This window comes from Scyliorhinus canicula, chromosome 22, assembly GCF_902713615.1.
Source record: "Scyliorhinus canicula chromosome 22, sScyCan1.1, whole genome shotgun sequence".
In the NCBI taxonomy this organism is placed as follows: Eukaryota; Metazoa; Chordata; class Chondrichthyes; order Carcharhiniformes; family Scyliorhinidae; genus Scyliorhinus; species Scyliorhinus canicula.
The window spans coordinates 19,664,080-19,677,000 of record NC_052167.1 but is presented as its reverse complement, the minus strand read 5'-3'; the positions used below and the strand labels follow the sequence as shown (position 1 = coordinate 19,677,000).

At 42.9% G+C, this 12,921-nt stretch overlaps 1 protein-coding gene across 5 annotated transcripts in view; it reads left to right on the top strand.

Moving 5' to 3' along the window:
- Positions 1-12,921, top strand: part of LOC119956050 (mitogen-activated protein kinase 8) — a 102,599-nt gene that overhangs the window by 454 nt on the left and 89,224 nt on the right. Inside the window, exon 1 of one of the 5 annotated variants that reach the window (XM_038782836.1) lies at positions 687-894. The exons of 3 other annotated variants lie outside the window; for them this stretch is intronic. The gene's annotated coding sequence lies outside the window, so the exon portion shown is untranslated. Of the gene's footprint in view, positions 1-686; positions 895-1,635; positions 1,848-12,921 lie in introns of those variants that run through there. One more of the 5 variants, XM_038782837.1, reaches the window with a different exon arrangement.

Here is a 12,921-nt window from a genome sequence, read left to right as displayed (position 1 = left end):
CCCCTCCCCCCCCCTCCCCTCCCCCCCCTCCTCCCCTCCCTCCCCCCCCCTCTCCCCTCCCTCCCCCCCCTCTGCCCCTCCTCCCCCCCCCCCTCCCCCCCCCCTCCCCCCCTCATCCCCCCCTCCTCCCCCCCTCTCCCCCCCTCCCCCCCCTCTCCCCTCCCTCCCCCCCTCTCCCCTCTCTCCCCCCCCTCTCCCCTCCCTCCCCCCCTCTCCCCTGCCTCCCCCCCTCTCCCTTCCCTCCCCCCCCCCTCTCCCCTCCCTCCCCCCCCTCTCCCCTCCCTTCCCCCCCCCCATTTCTTTTTGCACAGTGACCATATCATTTCTTTTTTATAAACCATTGTTAAAACTCAGGATTTATCGAGCTTCTTTGCTGTTGCCATCTCGATGGGAGTGTTGTATTTCTGCCTGGTCTGTATTCTGACTCCTCGTCCTCTGGCTATTGTTCCTCCATATTTCTCCTGTTCTGGCCCCATCATTTCTGAGATATCTGAGATATTCTGTCTGGTTTGAAACACTCTTGTCATTTGCCATCTGATGGGTTGGGTGAAATAAGACGTCGAATTTCATCGGTCTCTCTCCAACCCAAACATATTTTTTTCGAAGTTTATGCTCGCCTGGATGCAAATGCCAGTGTCATTCTCCGACGTCGACCCCTGTCTCAAATGAGAAGCCCTATTGTAGAAGCGTTTGAATTGACGCCTGGTTGTGTCCGTAACCGCAGAGAAAATCGTGGGTTCTCTATCTCCCTCTCTGTCTCTTTCTAGCATGCAGATATTTCTCCTGCTCCTAACCCCTGCAACAGACGGTGGATTTTATTTGTGATCCATTGAATGGAAAACTATAATTGATCGAGGTCCTGCAGCCTCTTGAATTAAACGTTGCACAGTAGAGGTATCGTATTTGCCACTTGGGAGTTTCTCTGCCCCTGTTCCTTTGTTTGCGGGAGGGATTCGAGGGGTTGCATGCGATGTGTTGATGCAGAATTGATCAAAAGATGTTTAGCCGGTGAAAAATGTTCCATTTTTGCCTTTCAATCGAAGTAAAATTCTGTGCCATTTTAAGCTGTGTTTGTTTAAAAAAAAACAATGGTCTTAAAGTTTAATGTTGTTAGGCAAATACAATTTGGCTGCTGACTTTAATTTTCTGCAAGTAGTGTTATCCCTGTTCTGGGAGCTTGGAGACTTTTAACATTGAAACGTGTAGCTCTTAAACATCCATGAACGTGGTGATGATTATGCTATTTTCCCCTAAATAAAATGTAAATCAGTAAATCCCCCTCTCCCCGGTCAGATTTGGTTTTGATTTAAGCAGTTTTCTGCAAATCTGTATTGACTACAAACCCACACAGCTTTGTCACGTCCTCCCATGTGCAAGAAGGTGCTTGCAACAGCCTCTGGGCGAAATATTTGTCCGGTGAATATTTCCTGAATTCAGCAGCACGTTTCAAGCACCATCTGCCTCTTCTCAAAAGCGTGTTTCGAGGTGTTGTCAAGTGCTCTTAATACAGCTTTTGTTTGTTTTTTTTGAGGCGGGGTGGGGATTGCATGCTGCACCACCGGTGTCTGGGTGCATGCCCACTGCAGGGAAATAGCTTTCCCACTTGTAAACAAAGCCTGATTTGAGGATCGTTTGATACTGCTGACTGCTGGAGCAGTTTCCATAATCAATCTAATTTGAGGCCTTTTGGGGAGTGCGGGAAGAGGATCCATTTTAAAGATTAACACACTGCAGTCAATGTTCCGTACAGAAGGATTTTTACCACACGCTGCTTGCCTCTGCTCCTCCAGTGGATGTGTTTTATTTCTCTACGGTTTTGATTTCACTTCCGTTAGGATAGCAGAAAGGTACACAGCATGTTCAAATTTCGGAATATTGCTTTTCCTGAATGTTTTTGAAACATTGCGATTTCATGTATTAATGATCACTGGAGGTAAGAGATTGCGGCGACTTGAGGTGCTCAGAAACTATCTGCCTTGAATTTTTCAACAGAAGCAGATTTCTTAACCGACAGGTCCATGAATGGGTGGGGTGTAACATTTTTTGAGACGGTGTGGAATGTTTGCATTTGTTCCATAAAGCAACAACAATGCAGGACTACAGCTTTTCAAAGGAAAAGGGTTGATAACTTTAAAGATTGATAAATGAATGTAGGAAAATGGCCCTGATGTGTCCGCTTTCAGTTTATATTTATTATAGAATCCCTACAGTGCAGAAAGAGGCCATTCGGCCCATCATGTCTGAACCAACCTTCTGAAGGAGCACCCTACATAGGCCCATGCCCCCACCATACCTGTAACCCAGTTTTTTTTGGACAATAAGGGGAAATTTCGGACTGTGGGAGGAAACCCACAAAGACATGGGGAGAACATGCAGACTCTACACAGTCACCCAAGGCTGGAATTGACCCCGGATTCCTGACACTGTAAGTCATCAATGCTAACCAATGTGCCACTGTGCCACCCCTGTATTTAAAGGCTGCATTTAAAGAAGCTCATAAATATTAAGGCCTCCTAAACCACACATTTTCAAAATGTATCTTTCGAGGATGCAGGGCTCGTTACTTTGCAACCCACTTTGCTTTCAGTTTTTTTTTGAAACAGTGGGCCATTAAACATTATGCGCAAACAAGGTACAAAAATGTGGTGGAGTAGGAGTTTTGCTGTCTGCATCTACAAGTGTGAAAAGTATGAATAAAACATTTAATTGTTGGAGAAATAACTTGCCTGGATTTGGATTGCCTTTGACCTGGAGTGAGCTCATATATGTTGGTGTATTTAGAAGGGAAACCCATCTTAATCTCTGTCTTGATTATAATTTGAGTAATGATGGGTAAGGATATGCGTGTTTGGGAAAAAATTGTGTTCCTGACTCGTATTACATTGACTTTCATATTAATGATATAGCTTGTGCGTTTATTTTGTTTTTGCCCTTGATTTATAGCTTTGGTATTCAACAAAAAAATGTTGAATCATTTAATATTTAAGCCATTCCTAATGCAATTTGAACACTTAATGATAGCCTACTTTCCTGCTGTATATTGCGTTAGTTGCATCAACCAATCAATCAATTCTGTTGGACTTGAAAACATGTTGACCGGGTGATTCAAATATTTTTGTATTCGAATTGAGTTTAGTATGGTTTAACAGCCCCTGAACATGGACTATTCTATATTATTTATCTGTTCAAATTGTGTGGTTTTGTGTTGGCTCAACATTGCTTCTAGGTTGTTTACAGTATACCCTAACCAGTTGCCAAGCATTGCAGGCGATATTACAGTATTGGCCCATGGACACTGTGGTTGACAGTGAGGAAGAAAGCTGTTGACTGCAGGAAGCTGTGGTCAGGTGGGCAGAAATTTGGCAAATGAGATAAGTGGTGAGGTTGAGCATTTACTCCAGTTATGCTCACCTCATTACAGGAACAATTTGATTGCACATCACACAATATGATGTTGCCAGGGCTGGAAATGTTTAGCGATAAGGAAAGATTGATGAACAGGCTGCTGCTTACTTTTGAATAAAAGAGGTTGTGGGGAGATTTAATTGAGATGTATACAATTATGAGAGGCCGAGATGGGGTGGTTAAGAAGGACCTATTTCCTTATATCAGCGAGATGATTAATGCAGAGTCATAACTGGCAGAAGTAATTGTTAGAGGGACGTTGAGAGGAAATGTTTTCATCCAGAGGGTGGTGGGTATCTGGAAATTATTGCCTGAAAGAGTACATAGAATTTTTTTTTTTTTACATAGAATTTACAGTGCAGAAGGAGGCCATTCAGCCCATCGAGTCTGCACCAGCTCCTGGAATGAGCACCCTACCCAAGGTTAACACCTCCACCCTATCCCCATAACCCAGTAACCACACCTGACACTAAGGGCAATTTTGGACACTAAGGGCAATTTATCATGTCCAATCCACCTAACTTGCACATCTTTTGGACTGTGGGAGGAAACCGGAGCACCCGGAGGAAACCCATGCACACACGGGGAGGATGTGCAGACTCCGCACAGACAGTGACCCGAACCTGGGACCCTGGAGCTGTGAAGCGATTGTGCTACCCACAATGCTACCGTGCTGCCCACAGTAGTAGAGACCGAATCCCTCAGCACATTTAAAAAGTATTCAGGTGGACACTTGGAAGTGCAGCAATCTGCAAGGCAGTGAGCCAGGAGCTGGAAAGCGTGTTGAAGCTGGATAACTTATTCAGCCAGCACCGAGACAATGGACCAAGTAACCATGTGTCTTTGTAAAAAGTATGCTTCAGATCTTATTTACTTTTGGGTTGGGGGGGGTGGGGTGCGGTGCGGGCTTCAACCTGTGATTGTGGGTTCAAGTCACACTCCAGGACCTGAGCACGTCTAGGGTGACACTTCAGTGTTGCACTGAGGGAGTAAACTGAAGATAATAAACTGAAGATCGGAGCCATGAGGTCATGTTGCAGTTGTACAAAACTCTGGTGCGGCCGCATTTGGAGTATTGTGTGCAGTTCTGGTCGCCACATTATAGGAAGGCTGTGGAAGCATTGGAAAGGGTACAGAGGAGATTTACAAGAATGTTGCCTGGTATGGAGGGAAGATCATATGAGGAAAGGCTGAAGGACTTGAGGCTGTTTTCGTTAGACAGAAGAAGGTTAAGAGGTGACTTAATTGAGGCATACAAGATGATCAGAGGATTAGATAGGGTGGACAGTGAGAGCCTTTTTCCTCGGATGGTGATGTCCAGCACGAGGGGACATAGCTTTAAATTGAGGGGAGATAGATATAGGACAGATGTCAGAGGTAGGTTCTTTACTCAGAGAGTAGTAGGGGCGTGGAATGCCCTGCCTGCAACAGTAGTGGACTCGCCAACACTAAACGCATTCAAATGGTCATTGGATAGGCAAATGGACGATAAGGGAATAGTGTAGAGGGACTTTAGAGGAGTTTCACAGGACGGCGCAACATCGTGGGCCGAAGGGCCTGTACTGCGCTGTAATGTTCTATGTTCATGCACAGATTTGGAAAAAAGTTGCGACGTTGAAGGTGGAACGAGGTAAGGTAAACTGGAATAAAAACATTAACAGAACAGCAGAGAAATATTTTAGAAACATGATAGTGGAGACCAGGAGAAATATATATTCTGCTTAAAAAAATAAATTAGGCAATAACAAGGCTCACGGTGAGTAAAGATATGGCCAAATTTGAAACTAGGGCAAACTGCTTAGATTGCACAGACAATAAAGGAGATGATGAAAAGGGGATTGTGAAAAGGTTTGGAACTAGGTTTTTAAAGAAAAAGATGAATGGGAATTAAAAAATGAAATTATCATGGAATGAGGACAGCACGGTAGCATAGTGGTTAGCACAATCGCTTCACAGCTCCGGGGTCCCAGGTTCGATTCCTGGCTTGGGTCACTGTCTGTGTGGAGTCTGCACGTTCTCCCTGTGTGTGCGTGGGTTTCCTCCGGGTGCTCCGGTTTCCTCCCACAGTCCAAAGATGTGCAGGTTAGGTAGATTGGCCATGCTAAATTGCCCTTAGTGTCCAAAATTGCCTTTAGTATTGGGTGGGGTTACTGGGTTATGGGGATAGGGTGGAATTGTGGGATTGAGTAGGGTGCGCTTGCCAAGAGCCGGTGCAGATCGATGGGCCGAATGGCCTACTGCACTGTAAATTATGAATCTATGATCAGCAAAGCCATTCCCAAGACACAAATGACAAAAAGAAAATTAAGATTAAGAATAGATCACTATGGAGTGCACAAAATAAGTTCACATACTGATAGGAAAATGCCAATACTGAGCAATTACTTTGCCTCAGTTTTTAACCAATTGGATATGACATTTTAAGTAGAGTTCAAAATGGATACATGACATTTAGATAGAAAGACCATTGATGAGCAAGGCAATTTCAGATATGGAATGGGAGGAGTACCAGAGGATTGGCAGGCAGTTAACGGTTTTCCTGTATTTAATAAAAGAAGACTATTTAACATGTCAGACGAAGAAACAATACTGCAATCCTAAATGCAAAAGTAAACATCTAGAAAGTGAAGTATAATTAAGAATGGTCAGCACGGATTTCAAAAGGAAAAGTTATGCTTTGACCAACGTTATTAAATTCTTTGAAGGTGTTGCAAAGGCTAGACAAGGTTAGTGCAAGGAATGTAATATCTGTGGATTTTCAAAAGGCTTTCACTGAGGTACCACACCGAACATATGGAGCCAAGGGATAGATAATGGATGGGATTCCCCATTAGCCGTGCCGAAATCCGGAAAGGCTATTGGGCGGAGAATCGTTTCCGACGCTAAAATTGCGGCAGTCGCCGATTTGATGCCAAATCCCAATGCTCCAGAACCTCGACAGCGGAGTCAATGTGTTCCAAAAAGCACGTACCGTAGATACCGTTTGCATATTATTTGCAGATTGACAGAGAGAAGATATTTCCACTTGTGGGCAAGTCCAAATTATGGGGCTATAAATACAAGATAATCTCCAATAAATTCAATAAGGAGTTCCAGAGCAACTTCTTCACTCAGAATAGTGGGAATGTGGAATTCACTACTACGCCGAATGCCTGAGGCAAAAGCTACAGATGCATTTAAGGGAAAACTGTATAGGTTCATGGTGTGTAATTTCATGAAGGAACTAGATGTGGCTCTTGGGGATCAAGGGATATTGGGGGGAGGCGAGATCAGGGTATTGAACTTAATGATCATAATGAATGGCCTCCTGCTTCTATTTTCTTTGTTCCTAAGAGGGAGAAAACTTTGAAGGTTATGAGACTTGTGTGGTGTATAAACACTGAAATAAACATACCAAGATAAAATGGCCTGTGTCTGCTGTAAATGTCTCGGAAATCCTTTGTATTTACTGCTCTGCTGTAACCATAAAGTTGGGAAGTTATTACATAAATTTGGAAAGCACTGAAACCTACTTTAATAAGCTTCCTATGCGAGGCAGCGTGAGGCATGAACCTGGCAATTATGGAGCTGGTGAGCTTAATTTCTGTCATGGGGAAAATACTTAATTGCATTATGTAGGATATTATCAGTTCCCAGTTAAAAGACAGGGAGACCATATGGTGCAGTCAGCATGGATTTAGAAGAGGCGAGCGAAGCTTCTGTAATCTGCAAGAATTCTTTTGTGACAGCAATTGAACCAGTGGATCTTTGCTAGCCGTTGAATTTAATTTACAGAAGACATTTAATGAAAGTTGCACTTGTGGAATTAATTAGTGAACCAGGTTGAAAAAGGTTTGGCATTGCGGCACTGAAATGTTAATGAATGGGACTAATGCTCTACCTGGCTGCAGTGATTTGTGGATTTCCATGGACATGCAATTTGGGTCTCTTGCTGTTGCAAACATTGGAGCAATGACGAACAGTGGGGAAGAAAAAAGTGATTTGGAGAATTTGTAGTGCTGTTCAGCTAAAATGGACATAATAATACTGTTGGCTGTGCTGCGGTTCTAGGTTTAATGTTCAGAACCTTTAATCAAGACTAAAGATTACTAACTAGGGCAGCTGGTTCATGATGTGGAGCGACGGCAACAGCGAGCGTTCAGTACCTGTACCGGCTGAGATTACCATGAAGGCCCACCTTCTCGACCTTGCCCCTTGCCTGAGGTGTGGCGATCCTCTGGTTAAATCATCAGTTAGCTCTCTCTCAAAGGGGAGAGCAGCCTATGGTCCTCTGGGACTACGGCGACTTTCTTCATTCTTCTCTGCCGTGTGCCTCCAATGCATAAAGGAGTGGAATTGTAAAATGGATCCCAGCAAGCGCCGTTGGTCCTGTGTTGAACAGCTTCAAGTAAAAAAATCTGGTTTGGAATGGGGATTGTAGGTTATCAGATCAAGAGAACCTCAAATTATCAAATGCATTGGTATTTGGAAAAGGTGAAGCCTATTTCAGGTCCCCAGCATCCGTAGTACTTTGCTTTTACCTTATTGAATAATACTGATGTGGAGCTATATGAGAGTTCTAAACCTTTGCTTCATTACTGCAAGGAATAGGGAATATTTACATAGATTATTTACATAGAATTTACAGTGCAGAAGGAGGCCATTCGGCCCATCGAGTCTGCACCGGCTCTTGGAAAGAGCACCCTACCCCCTACCCAAGGTCAACACCTCCACCCTATCCCCATAACCCAGTAACCCCACCCAACACTAAGGGCAATTTTGGACACTAAGGGCAATTTATCATAGCCAATCCACCTAACCTGCACATCTTTGGACTGTGGGAGGAAACCTGAGCACCCGGAGGAAACCCACGCACGCACGGGGAGGATGTGCAGACTCCGCACAGACAGTGACCCAAGCCGGAATCGAACCTGGGACCCTGGCGCTGTGAAGCGATTGTGCTATCCACAATGCTATCGTGCTACTTTCTTGCACTTGTCCCTCAATTGGTTGAATAGATGGGGTTGGTTGCTCCATGGGGTAAACCTGGAAGCCTGATGGGTTGAAAGATCTATTTTGTTCATTGCTTTATTATGTTAATAGATAGAAGGCACACCCTTGTACCACCTACAAATATTTTATGGCGCAATCAAGCCAGAGTTGCTTTAGTTAGTCTGTCAAGCATTATTCTGACAACTATCCGTATCAACATTGAGATGTTCTGTTTTTCATCCGAATATGTTCTTCGTCGTTAAAATTATAGTTCAAAACACTGATGCGGCAAAAAATTTATCAAGTGTTACAAGTTCAGTTACAAACCCACCTTTACTTAGTTCTTGAGATTTGTTCTTCCATGTTTAGTTAAGCAAGTTGTTGTCTGATTTTTGAGATGATTTCCACAATAATTTGAAAGGGTCCAGATGAGGTTCACAAGAATAATCCCTGGAATGAAGAACTTGTCGTATGAGGAACGGTTGAGGACTCTGGGTCTGTACTCGTTGGAAATGCTTAGGAAATCAGAAGCACAAAGGGACTTGGGAGTTCTTGTTCACGATTCTCTTAAGGTTAATGTGCATGTTCAAATGGCACTTAAGAAGGCAAATGCAATGTTAGCATTCATATCAAGAGGGCTAGATTACAAGACCAGGGATGTACTTCTGAGGCTGTATAAGGCTCTGGTCAGACCCCATTTGGAGTATTGTGAGCAGTTTTAGGCCCCGTATCTAAGGAAAGATGTGCTGGCCTTGGCAAGGGCCAGAGGTGGTTCACAAGAATGATCCCTGGAATGAAGAACTTGTTGTATGAGGAACGGTTGAGGACTCTGGGTCTGTACTCGTTGGAGTTTAGAAGGATGAGGGGGGATCTTCTTGAAACTTGCAGGTTACTGCGAGGCCTGGACGTGGAGAGGATGTTTCCACTTGTAGGAAAAACGAGAACCAGAGCACACCATCTCAGACTAAAGGGATGATCCTTAAAATTGAGACGAGGAGGAATTTCTTAAGCCAGAGGGTGGTGAATCTGTGGAACTCTTTACCGCAGAAGGCTGTGGAGGCCAAATCATTGTGAGTGTCTTTAAGACAGAGTTAGATAGGTTCTTGATTAATAAGGGGATCAGGGGTATTGGGAAGAAGGCAGGAGAATGGGGATGAGAAAATATCAGCCATGATTGAATGGCGGAGCAGACTCGCTGGGACGAGTGGCCTAATTATGCTCCTATGTCTTATGGTCTTATAACTATTCTATGACCGACAGTGTGTTCGCTTTTGGTGTGCAACATCATTTCACTCTTGCACTGACACAATTACTTAATTTTGATATATTTTGACTACATACAGGAACGTTTGATGATGTTTCAGCAGGGACATCATTTTGATTTGTTAAAAATAGCCTTTGCATTTAAAAAAGAAAATTGGCCTCCTCTTTTGGGTTCTGCCCCAGCACCTCGCACATTTTACAACCACACTGCAAACTAAGCCTTTGCCGTTTTTGTGTCTTTTCCTGTGTGACTGATGCATTTTGACTTTTGAGGATTTTTCTTTTGACTGCCGTGTTCAGCACAGGACCTCCTTGCCCAGTTGGGGCAGCTGAAATCAGATGGACCATGTTGCAGTTGTGAACCCCATGTGTTACCACACGTTCCTCCTGTACCAAAATCTGCTTCAGTGTTTTTAAGATTGCCGGTTTTGTCTTTCACTGGCAAACCTCCTCAGATCAGATCAATATTCTATTTCATAGAGCAGACAGTTTGATTAGGAGCTAGATTTCTTATGTAGGAAAGAGATTTAGATAGCACTCAGCCACAGTACCTTCAATCTTTATTGCATTAATTGAAGTATATTGGAGATGTTTTTCAGTATAGGAACACAATCTGATGCCAGCAACTGCGAGTCTCAAAATATTTTCAGTTAACAGTTTCTCAACTTTCACTTCGTGCCCGTTCTGTCTACCAGTCTATTTCTAATCCAACAGGACCTTTTTGTTCTTGGAACATTGACACTTTTCCGTCTCACTCTAATGGCACTAGGTGTTCCACTACCCAGGAACTTGGCATCACAGGAGTACTGTAATTATTCTGTATTCATGCAGTAGCTTTGTTATGTACTTAATTGTGACCACTAAAACCATATAAAATATTTACTATCAGAAGGTAATGAAAATTTTAGCGGAGCTGCCGACCTAATATGTGGTTTCTTTTGTGTCAGTTTTCTAGAATTTATTCTTGTATCGCCATACCATCTTGATTTCAATCTTTTATTCCTTTAACTAGTAAATTGTATATGCATAATGTACATTATTTGGGAAATATTGTGGTTTTGACAGACAATTGGAATATGTATATTTAAACTTCATACATTGAATTTGGACTATGGATTTGGACTATATGCAGTTGTACTGCTACTTAGTGGGTGAATACTTTGTGTTCATTGTAATAAGTTGTGATGTAAACCGGGAAGAACGGTGGGGGGGGGGGGGGGGGGGGGGGCTTGTAGAACGATGGATTTGTTTTGTCAGAAATGGAGAGTATATTTATTTCAGGTTTGTTAAGTGACTTCACAGACCTTTGAACTCGTGTTTCTCTTTACACCTTTGACTTTGATGAGAAAGATACTGGCGACAGCAGGTATAGAATGCTCTTTATTTAATGAACCTGCGAGAGGTGGCAATTGCAAACAATCTCATGTTCCTCCCACCTGGCCTTTCTACCTTAGTATATAGAACATAGAACAGTACAGCACAGAACAGGCCCTTCGGCCCTCGATGTTGTGCCGAGCAATGATCACCCCACTCAAACCCACGTATCCACCCTATACCCGTAACCCAACAACCCCCCCTTAACCTTACATTTTAGGACACTACGGGCAATTTAGCATGGCCAATCCACCTAACCTATAGCGAACCAACTAACTGTAAAGCACGAAAATAAGTGAATGAATTGACCACAAAGGCCCCTGGAATTTTGGCCAGCTGACTTAAACAAAGAAAAGTAACCCGATTTACGAGTATTACCATCGGTTAGGAGCAGATACTTTTGAGTGGAAGGATGAGCTGCATTTCTTTAAAACTGCATCTTCATTCCATGACAGGATTTGCGTATACCCACCAATAAATCACTAGCCCACTTTCACTAATGTATGCTAAGTTTATATTGTAGTGGCAAAGTAAAAATACTGGCTTCTTGGTCCACTCTGAGAGCTAGAGGAAACCTAGAGATCGACTTAACAGTTGTTACGGTCCCAGTTGATGTTGTAACTGGACAGAAAGATCCCAGAATGGAACCCCGGTTCAAAAAACAGTACATTTTACTTTGTTCCTGCATGTTTTCTAAAAACAAAAGAGTCACAGGACCGCTAATCAGTTCTAACATCAGGGAAAGTTTTTTTATTAAACATGAAATGTTGATTATGATTCAATAATTCCTTACTCTCCCTTAACTTTACAAATATACACAGATTGTAAGGTTAACGCGAGTTACAAAATATATCTTAAGCTGTAATGGTCTCTGGAGCATACAGTCCCTATAAACACAGTGTGGCTGTAGTCAGGCACTGAACTCTGAAGCCAAGTGAATTTCTGTGGGTTTCACCTCAAAATCTCTTCCCCCCCCCCCCCCCCCCGATGATTCTTATACCATGAGCCACCTCACTGAACTCCAGCTTCCACACACAGTATTTTAAAACTCTGTCTTCAAAAAGACACCCTTTCAAATCTTTTAAATATTGCTTTCCCTCAGCTGCTTCCATCAAGGTTTCACTTCCAGATTTTATTGTCTTGACTGTTACACAAACTCTATTAACTATTGATTACCGGACTGTATTAAGATGGCACCGAACTTTTGATTTCCCTCTGAAGTTTACTTTCCCACTTTAAATGTGGTAACTGAAGCTGTCGCTTTACCTCTGAACACTTTATCTGCTTTTCCCTTGAATTCTACTGAACAGTACCTTGTTCAACTGCTTGGTTTCTGTTCCCTTAAGTCTTCCTTAAACATTCTTTTTGTCTCAATTCCCTTGTGGTCTGGACTTTATGCGGTTTTTTGGGAAGTCTGCCTTTTTGCAGCACCCTTCTCCTGTCCTTCTGGCAGAGTTGAGACATGTTCACTCTCTGGCTTCTTATCTTCAACTGCAATATATACTTCTAAAAACAACTGAAAAGGCCTTCCTACCGTAAAGGTGCCCCCGGTTGCTAAGCAAAGGATTTATGCTTTTGTCAGCTTGTTTACTTTTTATGCTGTGACCCTCTCTAAGCATTATTTCTACTATTCAACAACGCATAATCCCTTAAAACTACCTGTGATTTCCTGACATAGTTATTGGAAGATAGAATGAGTAACAAGGGATAATCTAAAAGTAGCTGGAAGTTCCGATCTGCTTGGGTAGCTTCAGTTAAGTGTGGCACACTCAAAAACACTAAGCGAGTGCCTTCATTGTGCTTGAATTGCTTTCAACATGTAGGAACGGATCCTGTGATTTTAAGATTTGCTGGTGGGTGTTAAAATAGTTTGTTTCGCAGTCACTTCATTCAAAGGATTTTCAAGAT